This window comes from Dama dama, chromosome 30 (genome assembly GCF_033118175.1).
Source record: "Dama dama isolate Ldn47 chromosome 30, ASM3311817v1, whole genome shotgun sequence".
Classification (NCBI taxonomy): domain Eukaryota; kingdom Metazoa; phylum Chordata; class Mammalia; order Artiodactyla; family Cervidae; genus Dama; species Dama dama.
This window is the reverse complement of record NC_083710.1, coordinates 6,478,318-6,493,793: the sequence shown is the minus strand read 5'-3', so window position 1 is coordinate 6,493,793 and position 15,476 is coordinate 6,478,318. Positions and strand designations below refer to the sequence as shown.

General features: G+C 36.1%; 1 protein-coding gene across 1 annotated transcript in view; it reads left to right on the top strand.

The window, feature by feature from the left end:
• The window catches only part of TDRD3 (tudor domain containing 3), a 200,039-nt gene that overhangs the window by 131,740 nt on the left and 52,823 nt on the right, over nucleotides 1-15,476 (top strand). The gene's annotated exons all lie outside the window — the stretch shown is intronic.

Genomic DNA, 15,476 nt, shown 5'->3' with positions numbered 1-15,476 from the left:
TCCAACAACCCAAGAGATCACTCTACACATGGACATTACCAGATGGTCACTAGCAAAATCAGATTGATTATGTTCTTTGTAGCAAAAGATTGAGAAGCTCTATACAGTCAGCAAAAACAAGACCAGAAACTTGGATCATGAAGAACTCATTACAAAACTAAGACTTAAATTGAAGAATTTGGGAAAACCACTCGGCTATTCAGGAATAGATCATATCCTTTATGATTATACAGTGGAAGTGACAAATTCAAGGGATTAGATCTAAGAGAGTGCCTAAAGAGCCATGGATGGAGGAAAACATTGTGCAGGAGGCAGTGACCAAGACCAACCCCAAGATTTCACAAAGAGGCAAACTGATTGTTGAGTAGGCCTTACAAATAGCTGAGAAATGAGGAGAAGCAAAAGGCAAGGGAGCAAAGGAAAGATGTAACCATCTGAATAGTAAGGAGAAATAAGAAAGCCTTCTTAAGTCAGCAATGCAAAGAAATAGAGGAAAACAATAGAATGGAAAGACCAGCGATTTCAAGAAAATTAGAGATATCAAGGGAGATGAAGATACTATGCAGAGATGGGCACAATAAAGGACAGAAATGGTGTGGACCTAACAGCAGCAGAAGAGATTAAGAAGAGGTGGCAAGAATGTAGAGAAAAGCTATACAAAACTGTACAAAAAAGTCTGAATGACCTGGATAACCATGATAGTGTGATCACTCACTTAGAGCCAGACATCCTGGAGTGTGAAGTCACGTAGGCTGTAGGAAGCATCACTATGAACAAAACTGGTGGAGGTGATAGAATTACAGCTGAGATATTTATTATCCTAAAAGTTGATGCTGTGAAATTGCTGCACTCCAAATTTGGAAATCAGAGATCACAGGACTGGGAAGGGTCAGTTTTCATTCCAATCCCAAAGAAAGTCAATGCCAAGAATGTTCGAACTACCGCACAGTAGTTCTCATTTCACATGCTAGCAAGGTAATGCTCAAACTCCTTCAAGCTAGGTTTCAACAATATGTGAACTGAAAAATTCCAGATGTACAAGCTGGATTTAGAAAAGGCAGAGGAACCAGAGATCAAATTTTCAGCAGTTGGATCATAGAAAAACCAATAGAATTTCAGAAAAACATCTGCTTCATTGACTATGCTAATATTTTTGACTATGTGGATCACAACAAACTGGAAAAATCTTAAAAGGTGGTCTGGATGAGAATACCAGACCACCTGATCTGCCTCCTGAGAAACCTGTATCAAGGTCAAGAAGCAACAGTTAGAACCAGACAGGGAACATCGGACTGGTTCCAAATTGGAAAAGGAGTACGTCACCCTGCTTATTTAACTTACATGCAGAGTACATCATAAGAAATGCTGGGCTGGATGAATAACAAACTGGAATCAAGATTGCCAGGAGAAATATCAATAACCTCTGACATGCTGATGACACCACCCTTATGGCAGAAAGTGAAGAAGAACTGAAGAGCCTCTTGATGAAAGTGAAAGAGGAGAGTGAAAAAGCTGGCTTAAAACTCAAAATTCAAAAAGCAAAAATCATGGCATCTGGTCCCATCACTTCATGGAAATAGATGAGGAAACAATGGAAACAGTGAGACACTTTATTTTCTAGGGCTCCAAAATCACTGCAGATGGTGATTGCAGCCATGATATAAAAGACACTTGCTCCTTGGAGGAAAAGCTATGACAGACCTAAACAGCATATTAAAAAACAGAGACATCACTTTGCTGACAAAGTCCAATCTAGTCAAAGCTATGGTTTTTCCAGTAGTCGTGTACAGATGTGAAGGTTGGACCATAAATAAGACTGAGCAATGAAGAATTGATGCTTTCGAGCTGTGGTGCTGGAGGAGACCCTTGAGAGTCCTTTGGACTGCAAGGAGATGAAACCAGTTAATCTTAAAGAAAATCAACCCTGAATATTCCTTGTAAGGACTGCTGCTGATGCTGCAGCTCCACTACTGAAAGGTTGTTGCTGAGCCACTAAAGATGCCGGGATTCTTGGCCTCCAGAGGAGAGGAATTCAATCTGGGGCCAGAGACGAGGCTTGATCACTCAGAGCTTTTGTGTAATTAAGTTTTATTTAAGTGAAGAAGAGATAGAGAAAGCTTCTGACATAGACTTCCAAAGGGGGCAGAAAGAGTGGCGCCCTGCTAGCCTTTAGCAGTATGTTTTATACCTATCAGCAAGCTGCTAATTAGAGAATGGAGATGTTTCAAAACTCAGAGTGGCATCAGGCTCCTCACCCACAACATGCGTTTTGAGATAACATTGGCATCAGGTGAGTCATCCCGGGTCATAAAACTATTGACATGAATGTTAAAGAAAGGCAGGTTTCCAAGTAAATATATAGTTTCATTAACATAGATTAGGAGAGAAGTTCAGTTCACTTCAGTCGCTCAGTCGTGTCCAACTCTTTTCGACCCCATGAACCACAGCATGCCAGGCCTCCCTGTCCATCACTAACTCCCAGAATCCACCCAAACCCATGTCCATCGAGTTAATGATGCCATCCAGCCATCTCATCCTCTGTCATCCCCTTCTCTTCCTGCCCTCAATCTTTCCCAGCATCAGGGTCTTTTCCAATGAGTCAGCTCTTTGCATCAGGTGGCCAAAGTATTGGAGTTTCAGCTTCAACATCAGTCCTTCAATGAACACCCAGAACTGATCTCCTTTAGGATGGACTGGTTGGATCCTCTTGCAGTCCAAGGGACTCCCAAGAGTCTTCTCCAACACCACAGTTCAAAAGCATCAATTCTTCAGCACTCAGCTTTCTTTATAGTCCAACTCTTACATCCATACATGACCATTGGAAAAACCATAGCCTTGACTAGACAGACCTTTGTTGCCAAAGTAATGTCTCTGCTTTTTAATATGCTGTCTAGGTTGGTCATGACTTTACTTCCAAGGAGTAAGCATCTTTTAATTTCATGGCTGCAGTCACCATCTGCAGTGATTTTGGAGCCCAGAGAAATAAAGTCAGCCACTGTTTCCCCATCTATCTGCCATCATAGCTTTAGGAGAACAATGTGTGAGTAAAAGATACTGGTTTGTTGAGCCCTTATGGGTTCTGAGTCTTAAGCAGAACTGATGTGAAGAAAGAATCTAGGGTAAATACATAGCTCATTAACATAGCTTAAGAAAAACGTTTCCATAAGAAAAATGCATTGGTTAGATCAAGGTCTGAGAAAAGTTAAGTTCAAGTGGAACTGGGTGTTGTCATGGCAAGACAGAATTTTAAGAGAAACCTCCCTTTAAATTTGCATAGAGAGGGGAAAAAAATCTGACACTTGTAGCTTGTTTCCTCCTGCCACTTAGAGATAAAAAAATGTCTAACACTCGCAGCCTATTTCCTCCATTTGGAGACCCCTGGCTTTCCTGCCTGTTACCCTCTCACCACTTCAGCCACCTGACGCAAAGAGCCGACTCATTTGAAAAGACCCTGGGAAAGATTGAAGGCAGGAGGAAAAGTGGGCAACAGTGGATGAGTTGTTTGGATGACATCATTGACTCAGTGGACGTGAATTTGAGCAAACTTGGGGAGATAGTGAAGGACAGAGAAGCATGGCTTGCTGCAGTCCATGGGGTCACAAAGAGTCCATCACAGCTGAGTGACTGAACAACAGCAATACAGGATTTGTTTTTCTGACTTCACTCTATACCACACTCTAGTTTCATCTACCTTGCTAGAACTGAATCAAATGTGTTTATTTTTATGGCTGAGTAAAATTCCATCATATGTACCACAACTTCCTTATCCTTTCATCTTTCAATGAACATCTAGGACATGCTTACGTGTCCTAGTTATAAAGCCACTATTTGGAACCATATGAAGATTCCTTAAAAAGCTATTAGTAGGAATAAAACTCTGATGTAACCCAATAATCCTACTACTGAGACAACCATAATTGAAATATACACATGTACCCCAATGTTCATTGCAGTACCATTTCCAGTAGCTAAATGAGTTATTATTTTATCCAAATGCCAGTATAGAGCCCATGAGAGTAACAAGTTTGGTGCTTTCAGAAAAATAATTTGTCCATTGGCAAGGTGGAAAATGGGATTGAGACTGAAGTGAGGCTACAATTGAATGCATTGTAAGAAACTATTCATTTTCAATAGAATTTTATTTGTATCTGGTCTATAGTACAAATAAGTGGTAGGGATACAAAATTTATTAAAATGTCTCATTCAGAAAATTCAGGGAAATAAATGGATTATGTAGCTCTTACCCCAAATAAACTTACTGTTCATTTATGAGACCAAAGAATGCCCAAACTTAAAACGTCATAGGAATACTTATTAATAGGAATATTATTATTTATTTAGTGTAAACTTTTTTGTCATTTAGTCTAAATGATGTACTTTTATCATCTCTTTAGTATAAACAACACTGAACAAAATACAAAGACTTAGCAGGAGGTATTCTGAATAGAATAATCAATATATGATCTGACATTTTTGTAATCCATAATAACATTATAGTCTTTATTTCAAAGATTTATTTCCAAAATAAGACTAACTAGTTGTTTTGAGTGGCTGAGAAATCCTTGAAACAGACAAACTTGAAAATATGGCTTGGTTTGTTGTTTCATTGTTTTAAATGTTTGACCGGAGAAATTTACCATTTCTGTAGATGCTCTTCTCACCTTAAATTCTTTCTTTGGTGATGTTGAAAACGTATCAGAGGAGATTGATGATAATGCACATGAGCACAAACACCGGGACGATAAATTGATACATAAATGGACTGAAGGTTCTCGCACTTGTAGATGTCTCGTTCAGGCATACCTGGAAGATATTTCAGGTTTGGTTCCAGACCACCACAATAAAGTGAATCTCGCAGCAAAACAAGTCGCACGAAATTCTTTGGTTTCTCAACGCATTTAAAAGTTATGCTTATCCTATACTACAGTCTGTTAAGTGTGCCGTAGTATTATGTCTGGAAAAGTACATACTTTTATTAAAAATACTTAATTGTTAAAAAATACTAACCATCATATGAGCCTTCAGCAAGTCATAGTATAACATTAAAGATCACGGATCACACATCACTATAACAAATAAGATACTAATGAAAAAGTTCAAAATAGTGCCTGAATTTCCAAAGTGTGACGCAGAGAATTTTGTTGTTGTCCAGTCACTCAGTCATGCCCAACTCTTTTCGGCCCTATAGACTGCAACACGCCAGGCTTCCCTGTCCTTCACTATCTCCCAGAGTTTGCTCAAACTCATGTCTGTTGAATTGATGGTGCCATCTAACCTTCTCATCCTCTGTTGCCCACTTCTCTTCCTGCCCTCAGTCTTTCCCAGGGTCTTTCCCAGGGTCTTTTCTAATGAGTCAGCTCTTTGTATCAGATGGCCAAAGAATTGGAGCTTCAGCTTCAGCCTCAGTCCTCCAATGAATATTCAGGGTTGGTTTCCTTTAGGATGGACTGGGTGGATCTCCTTGCAGTCCAAGGGACTCTCAACAGTCTTCTCCAACACCACAGTTCGAAAGCATCAGTTCTTCAGCACTCAGCCTTCTTTGTGGTCTAACTCTCACAGCCATAAGTGACTACCAGGAAAACCGTAGCTTTGAGTATACGAATCTTTGTCAACACAGAGAATGGAAGTAAGCAAATGGGAGTAAGTAAATGCTAGTACCAGTAGGCTTGCTCAATGTAGGGTTGCCACAAACCTTCAGTTCTACTTTAAAAAATGAAAAATCTGCAAAGTGCAGTAAAACGAAGTATGCCTGTATTCTCTTGGCTCTGTCTTCACATAACCCCGTTGCAGTAAAGGTGACAGGATTAATATGTGTGGTCATCCTCAGGTCTCCTTCAGAGATCTTTCTGTTACTCCTTCTCTTGTTAACCCTCATACTGTTGGTATGCTCCTGGAGGAGTTGAGGCTCATAATAAAACAAACAGTTGAAGCAAACTACTGAATTGTTTTTCTTTTTAGTTTATGACTTCATATTTCTTTTTAACTGAAAATAAAGCTCAGAATAAATTTTTACTTTTGTAAAATTGAATCTCCACTTTGGGTTTCCTTCAAAATTTGTCATTGTTCTATAAATCTTATATTGTAAAATCAACTCTTCATTGATGGGTAACTTTTCATTTAAGAAAAATGTAGAAAGCTTTTCAGGATCGAGTCTCCATAAATTTTATTGGTTAAATGGGAAGAATTATGGGCTTTTAATTTTATTCACATTCATATCATCAGTATCATTATTTGGGTCTGTTACAGACCTAAGTTAATTATAAGTAATCATGATTCAGTGATGTGTATGTTTGTTTGTTTGTTTGTTTTTTAATGTTTGTTTCTAATTTAGTTGAGTCACCAAACCTCTGCTGCGTCCGTGTTTTGTGTCATTTAAGCTCTCTGAGGATTTTGTTTAGTTTGGGCATCCCTGGAAGCCGTGTTTAATTTAATAAGCCCAGGCCTGGACACACTTGTTATGTCATATCAAATTCTGTGTAATATGTTAGGTTTGTTGGGAAAGAATAGTACATCCTCTAAGAATGTGTTACTGACAGATTTAATGCAGGTAAGTAACACATTTACTTTCACATTGTATTATATAATTTTCTGTAAAAGAATAAAACTATCATTCCTTTATTCTGATTTTTAAAAACTCCCATCAGATGTACAGTTATGCATTGGAGATGATGTGAGTTTGGCTCAAGCCACTAGAATAAAGCAAACATCTCAATAAAGCAAGCCACTTTTTTTTTTTTAATTCCTAGGGCATGTAAAAGTTATGTGTACCTTATACAGTAGTCTATTAAGTATGCAATAACACTGTCTAAAAAACAATGTATATACCTACCTTAATTAAAAATTACCTTATTACTCAAAAGGGCTAAGCATCATCTAGCAATTCAGAGTTGTTTCAGATCTTTAATTTGTAGTAAATGCATATTGGCAAAGTACAAGGAAGCAAAATGCAATAAAATAAGTAGTGCCTGTAGCTGTTCATCACATGTACTTTTCCTAGAGATTTTCCCATATCAACTTTTTTGTTGTGCCTTTTGGTCAAATGTAATTCTAGCTGACATTATTATCAGTATTATGAAAAAAATGAGGTTAGATTACACTGTTATCTGAGAGTAATCACTAAAGTGTCTGTGATATCTAACAGTTTGATGTCAAGTTGGTAATATTTAGTTGATCAATTTGTGATAGGCTTGTGCAGAAAGGCTTTTATATATAGGCTTTTAAATTTTTGTTTTGTTTTGTTTTTATAGACTAGATATAGTTCCTGGCTAAATTATTAGGCCAGCTCTCAACTTTACAAACCTTAAGTTTATCAATATATTACTTCAGTAATATGTAATTACCATTTAAAACAATGCCCACTAGAAATATGTATTTTAAGTGTCAGCTTGGGACAGAAAAAGTAGGTTTTATTCTTTCTGTTATCATGGAAGATATCTAGGTTGGCCAGAGATAGAGGGAAGGGATGCCTTAAGATAATAACTTTACTGTTTTAACTTTCTACATCTTAAATAAGACCAAATAAACCTTAATTTTTCTGAATAGGGAACAAGGGACATTGAGAAAAGTGGACAGGGTAACTTTCTTAAATTTATACTTCTCTGTTTCCTTGTTTATGTAGCTTATTTTGCAAGGTAAATATGTGTTACAAGTTTTATTTATTTTTCTCCGTATTTTTTGTCAAGAAGCATAATTATCTGAGTCTCAGTCCTTTAGGCTTACTGGTATAATTTGAAAAGAACACCTCATAGCTAGTGGCATCAACTTTAAGCTTACCTTTCTACTTTCTAGCTTGCCAGCTTGTTACTTTCTTATAAGAGTTACTGAAGGCAGTAAGAAGTAACCAGCACCTTTCATCACCCTTGCATTTTCATACCAAGTTCTCTAAATCATTGGCCTCATTAGCTAGGTGCTCCCAGTTTCAAGACAATAGACTGTAGTTTAACCATTCAGTGAGGAGTGCCAACTTCTTTTAGCGGATGCAACATCTTTCACTACCCTGTACCCTTCCTTTACTAAACAAGTTTTACATTTTAGGTTCTGTCACTCTTTTTCCTGGCACTGATTTCTAAGTTGGGGCTTCCTAGGTGACTCAGTGGTAAAGAATCTACCTGCCAATGCAGGAGACGTGGGTTTGATCCCTGGATCAGGAAGAACCACTGGAGAAGAAAATGGCAACCCACTCCAGTATTCTTGCCTGGAAAATTCCATGTACAGAGAGGCCTGGCAGGCTACAGTCCTACAGTCTACAGGGTCACAAAAGTGTCAGACAACTTAGTGACTAAACAATAATTTCTAAGTTAGTTTGCTTTAAGCTGTGAGCCACAGAAATCCAAACAAGTAAAAAGGTATTATATTGGCTCATTTAACTAGAGTCTTTCTCTGTCTTTAAATTTTGTATTGACAGACTATGTCATGTGGTAGCAAAGACTGGCCCACGAAGCACCAAGTATAGCATATGGCCAACATTTATAAGGGTGTATAAGGGGGCATAATGACATGTATAGATAGACAGGTAAAAAATCTCATCTTAATTTTGCAAGCACACTTTTTTTTAAAAAAGATAAATACCTTTCATCATATAATTATTGATTCACCAAGCTCAACTGAGTTCCACTGGTGATTTTGGCATTGGTGTGTGTGAAGCAGCTGGAACAGGAGTACAGAGAGACTTGGATAAAACAGCACTACAGGTGTTGGTGTCAAATCTCTATTCATAATATGAAAAGGTAATTAAGAAAATATTTCTCAGAAACAGTCAAATGGACCTGGAAGATCTGGCAGAAAAAGACCTTCATCTTCTGATGTCTGTATCTGCCGCCTTCTTAGGAGAGCTAAGACATCTTAATTGATCCTGGATTATATGTAAAAGGAGGGAGTAGTCCCCATCACTCAAAGCCGAGTTCTGTTACCAAAGTAAGAGGAGAACTGAATAGGTGCTGCAGCAGATACATACAACTGATTCTACCACTAACTTACTGACAGTTCTTGTATTTGCTCGTTGTACGTCTTTGGGCAAGTTATATAATCTCTCAAATCTTTATTTCTTTATTGGGAAATGGGAAAACAGTAGCACCGCCTAAGTGTGCAGCTGTTGGGAAGATCAAGTTAGATTAAGCATGCTCAGTGCTAAGCACAGTGTTTGGCACACACAGGCCTCCACACAATGGCCGTTCTGCCACACCACTACCACTATCACCATCATTGTCATTTTTTAAATTTATTAATTTTTTAATTGAAGGATAATTGCTTTACAGAACTTTGTTGTTTTCTGTCAAACCTCAACACATTATCGTCATTTTGATTAACAGTAGTAGCAACAGCATCCTCCACTCACTGTCTCTTCATATCCTCCCTTATCCTACTTTGGGCCCTCATCAGTTCTCCACTGACTCTTCACAGACTCTTTGCAGAACTTTATCATCTCATCTTCCGTATTGCAAACAGTGATGTTTCAGAATACAAATTTGATCCCACTACCCCCTTGCTTAAAATGTTCCATTGACTTCTTGTTGACAGAATAAAATTCAGACTATAACACATATACTATTTTTGTGCAGTTCCAGTTCTTTATTTTCTGTGGATTTTGTGAGAATTTATCTTAGCATTTATCTTGGTTAATATACTGCATAATTTCAAATTCTACATGATATTCAGATATAAATAATTAGATATTAGCAGATATAGTATTAATGGTTGATGGTTAATGCACATGAAGTTTCAGGCTTCTAATGGTTGGTAGGTGTCTTTTTGTTTTCTTTTCATTTAATCAAGTTTCAAGTCAGTTAAAATAGTTTGACTTACAGCTTGAATTTTGTTGACTCGAAAGTAGGGATACAGGAAGGAAATGTGATAGAATGGTAGTAGTTGGAAAGTCAGGAAACTAGGTCATGAAGAGAGAGAGAATATATTTGTGTTAGACTGGATGTTCTTGTACAGGGTTTCCTCAAGAAAGGATTGCCCATATTATGTATGTTTATATCTGATTACACCAAACAACATTCCTCCTCATTTCCCCATGCAATTGATTGATTAAAATTGATGGTGGAATTCTTCCTTGGAAGCCAGGAGTGAAGGGTTGCTATGTGAATAGTCATAAGCTGTTAGCAAAATGTGTCATTTTCAACCCACTACTTTTCACTTTCTCTCTGTCCCTAGCCACCAGTATAACTTTCCCAGTCCTTGACTTTTTCTTATAGGATTGATTCCTTTCAGACCATTCCATTTTTTTAAGCTGCACATTTACCTCACATTTTTAGATAGTGGTTTGCTGTTAAACTTGAATTAACTGTTTCTAATTCTGTCATGTGGATTTGTTACCTTAACAGTGAATACTCTATACCAGTGTTACTGTAGTCTATAGTTCTTGTGTCTGATCTCATAAGTACAGATAAATACTGAAATTGTAAGTTTTATTCAGAAGGTCTTTTAGTAGTTTGTCAAAGCCTCAACATTTGTTACTGCATTTTAGACAAGTGACAGTCAACAGTTGATTGGAAATTAAAACTAGAGCCAATAACTGGAACAAAAATCCTGGTCATTGGTTAGAGTTCTTTGAAGTGCTCTGGTCTCTGTTGTTATATGACATTATGGTCCCTAGATTTGCAAGCATTCTGACAGCATAGGATCTGACATTATCCTTTTGTCAGGGCAAGGAACCAGGAAGTTTAAGGTGTTAGATAAATACCAGGTAGGAAGTAAAAATATTCCACAGTGCTGCACAGGTAATATCCTGCTTATTAAAGTTAGTAGTTATTTGAATTTAATAATTACTAGTATATAGACATTTACATATGGATTCAGGGATAACTTCAGTAAAAATTTTAAAGATAATATATAGAAAGTTGGTGAAAATTAGCTTACCATAAATTTGAAATACATTTTATGTTGAGTTTTTTAAAAATCAAGGAGATATACTAAACAGGCAATTGAAGTTAGAGATCAAATGGAGATGGAAGAGCCAATGAAAGAAACTGATAAAACAGCTACCAAAGAAGCAGGAGGAGTAGAAACAGAGAGAAGGAAGTGAAGTGTCCATTGGGTTACACGGCATTAATAGCGCACACGCTGGTGAGTGTTTAACGCTGACCCTGGAGAAGAGGGGGGAGGCAGGGCAACGATGCTCTACTTTTTAGCTTTTCCTCATTTCTGTGGTATAAATATTCCACTATGGCTAATTTCAGATTATCAGCAACTACTTTCAAGTTAGTTTAAATTTGCAACCAGGTTGCAGATTTTCTGAAAATTTGATAATCAGTTTTTATGCAATATTCAGACTGGCTCCAACACATCACTGATTGGAGACCTTGACAAAAATAGTGTCAGCGAAGTAGTGGGGTTAGAAGAAAACTGAAGGATATCCTGTAGATAAATGATCGATGGACATCAAAATGATTATTTTGAAGAAAGTGGTAAGAAAGAACATATTTAATATAGCATAAAAAAGTTATACTTTAAGCTTGGAGTGATGAGCAGTATCTCTTCATATCACATAATGTTTTTAAAAGACTACATTTTATTTTTTACTATGTGGAGAACATTATCATTTAATAACCACTTGTGTTTATATGTACCTGCTAAGAATGAGATATATTTCCTTATTTTAACCTTTGTAATCAGAGTCAGAATTCATACAAAATAAATTTATAGAGGAAGTAATTTTTTACAAGAGGAACTAAAGCATATAAATTTTGAGCTGATAGATAAACTTTTATAGCCAAAGAGTTTTGTCATCATAAGAGAATATCTAAAGATATTTTAGATATTTAGAATATCTAAAGATATTTGGATAAAAAGTATGCAAAGATATTTTACACATAAGCCCTTATTTGTATAATTGGGAAAATTAGTTGACAATTTTGATGTAAAAAAAATGTAACCTGGTCTGTATATAGACACAGAAATATTAGAAAGTGTTATGCTTCTGTTTTAATCTGATTTCATGTACTAATCAGTTAATACCATCTTTTTGTAACAAATATCTTGGATGATTTGTTTTTATTTTGCTTTACTTGTTGAAAGATTACTCAGCAGTGATTTTAACTACTCTACTTGAATTAATATAAGCATTAGTTGGTAATCTGTTTTACTGTGGTACTATGACATTTTAAAAATAATATCTAGCTGATAAATAGGTATTCCTTTTGTTTTGCATTAATGGAAAGAGGTTATTAGTTTCAGGTCAGAATTTTGGCATTCCTAGTATCCAAATTTATATTTTTAGTTCATCAGAGATTGTGAAAGAACTTTTGCTACTTCTGCATCATATCAGGAATGAACAGATGTAGGTGATAAAATTGTAGCTAACACATGTTTTGTTACATTCTGCTTTGTTTCTCCGGGCAGGCAGCTTGCTAGGGAGAAAATTATGGTCTTTTTCTTCAGTTAGACTTGAGTTCAGCTCTGACGCTAATATTTTCTAGCTGTTAACTCAGCTTTTTGTTAATTCACTTATAAAGTGGGGATAATAATATTGCCTTTCAAGGTGGTTGGGAGAATTACATGAAGTAGTATAGTCAAAAAACCTTTAAAGTAGAGTCAGGTACATAGTAAAATATTAATTAAGCCATGTCTTCAAGTAGGTGTCTCAGAATAAAATGAAGGATCATCTTGGGAAACAAAATGTACCTGTTTTTCTACTATAAAAAGCAGGTACAGCTGCAACTGGAGAATGAATACTCTGCAAAGAAATATTAATATTTTAATACATTTTATTAAAGCACATTATAATGTACAAACCCAAATAAGTTATGCCAATTAATAAATTCACTCTTAATGATCCTTGCATTTCAGAACATGGGGCTGTAAAACATTGTAATCAATTATTTTGCAAACTTGCATTTTGAAACTCATGAGCTGATATAACAGGTACATTTTATTACAAGTCAAATAAAACTCTTGTAGTATCCTTTGATTAATTTTATCATATAAACTTTTATCATTTTGATCTTTTAGATGTTTTTACAATTTTATCTATTTTGTGATGAATTTTTGTCATTTCTTTGCTAATTTTCTTTTTCCATTTTTTCTCCTATTTAATATATAATATTACCGATTTCTGTTTATGCTTTTCTTTCACCTTTCTCCTTCAGTTCATTTTAAAAAAGAAGAAAAAAAAGCAATGCATTTTATTCTTCTTCCTGTACAGAAAAACTGTCTCAGTGTATTCAGTTAGTGACTGTAGACCTGGCCTGTGTTGTCAGTTACTATTTTGGTGGTTTGGAATCATCCATGCCTCCTCAGGAAGAGCAACAGAGAGCAACTAGTTTCCATCTGCAGAAAGAGGCTTTCTATTTGACTTTGGGCTATTTCTGTATTTAAAATCACCTTTCCACAATTTAGTGATTTACTATATTCTATTATTTAATAGATTAATTCAGTTTCAAAATACTTACTTTACTTCTGACTTCATTACTTAACTGTCTAATCTAAGATAAAATGTCTAAGGAAATACAGGAGTGGTGAAACCTTTAAGGACCTTCCTTGGCTTACTGTTGTTTTGATTTGTATGTATATGAAAACTGTGTTCTTTTAAAAGCACAATTTTATCTTCTGCTTCATTGAGTTTATTTTTTTAAGTGTAGTTCTTATTTTAAAATCAGTTTTCTTTATAGATTCTTCTCTCACTGTATTGTCTCAGCATAATAATGGGGATGAAGTATATTTATTAATAGTAAAAATTACTTGTTTTATTCTGTAATGTACATCATCAGTTAAGTAGATTAGGAAATCTTTACCTTTTGTCTTCTTTTAGAAGAGCTGTAATCAAATTCTCCCACACCTACCAAGCCTAATTGAAACCTTCATCCTGTATGCATGGTTATTCAAACTGCCATTTGAGGTCCAGGATACGGACTGATAACTTAGTTATTCCCATGATGACTTAAGTTGTTTGTATTTTCTGATCATCATAGATTTTGTTGTCCCTAGCTGGAATAATTTTGAAAAATTGATCTCTAAACACAGGAGATCTAAAAAGCTTTAACTTCACAAATATCTTAAATATCCCTGCTGGCTCAGACAGTAAAGCGTCTGCCTACAATGCGGGAGACCTGGGTTCAATCCCTGGGTCAGGAAGATCTCCTGGAGAAGGAAATGGCAACCCACTCCAGTATTCTTGCCTGGAAAACCCCATGGACGGAGGAGCCTGGTAGGCTACAGTCCTGGGGTCACAAAGAGTCGGACTCGACTGAGCGACTTCACTTCACTTCCCAAGTATCTATTCAGACTTTGTTGTCAGCAAATACCTTCATATTTGACTTACTTTGGAAACTGAAAATTTTCTTCAATTCAGCATATATTACATCTCTCTATTAAATAAACCCTGTAACACTTGTATGTTAAGCCAGCTGTAGGGACTATAGATAATGTGTATAAAGGGCTAGTATGGGGTTCCTAACACATGGCAGATAGTCAGCAAGAGGCGGCTGCTACCTTTGTTAACAAGTGCCAGAGCATGCGTACTGCTGAAAATGCTCATTTCTGTCTATTTTTCTTCTTTCTAAAGAAAAAAATTAATATTGACTATAGTGATCTAAAATAAGATACTATTTTTTTTGTGTTATATTGGTAAAGCAGATCTTGGGAAAAAAGTGATTTTGTAAAAGTATCTCTGTGGTTGGTCTTGGCTAGTATATGAGATCTTGCATATTTGAAAAATCTTTGTTCTTTGTCATGATCAGTGGGTGGTTTGGCTAAATGTAGAGTACTTAGAAAATAATTTTCCTTTAATTTCAAAGTGATTTAAAGTCTATTAGGTAAACTTCTAGCTTCCAGTGGCTCTGCTGAGAAGTTTCTTTTCATTTTGAGCCTTGATCTTTAGTCTTGACTTGCTTTGTCACTTGGGACCTTTTAAAGACCTTCTCTTTATTTCTGCTGATCTGAACATTTTACTTGATACCTTTTCTCTTCCAGTGGGTGTTTGGAAATGTATGGAGACAATTTAGGTAGTCACAGTGACTAGGAGTGCTAAGGGAGAATGCTTTGGCATTTAGTAGCTAGAGGTCAAAGAAGTTAATTTACTTGTAAATACAGGAAGCATTCTCACCCAGAATTTAGTAATATTAAGAAGTATTGTGACCTCAGGAAAATGTAAGAATAATCCTAATGTGCATATTGATTATAGTGTTTGGCAAGAGAAACAAGATGTGTGCACCAGGACCAGTCAACTTGATTGGTAATTGTGTTATAGACATGCTATGAGAAACAGTGGAGGAAGAAAGAGTAAGTGACACAGTACAAATTGAAGGAGAATAAAGATCACTATGTGAAATATAACCGTCAGATTATTTGTGAGGTATATGCATATATGCTATGTTACTGATTTGATTTCTGGTTGGACATTTTCTGCACTATTTTGCTTAATCAGATTTTGACACTTTTTCCCCTGTATTTCCAAGTAGTACCTGTTCTTGATAGGTTTATGTTGTTATTCAGTCACTCAGTTGTGTCCACGTCTTTGTGATCACATGGACTGCAGC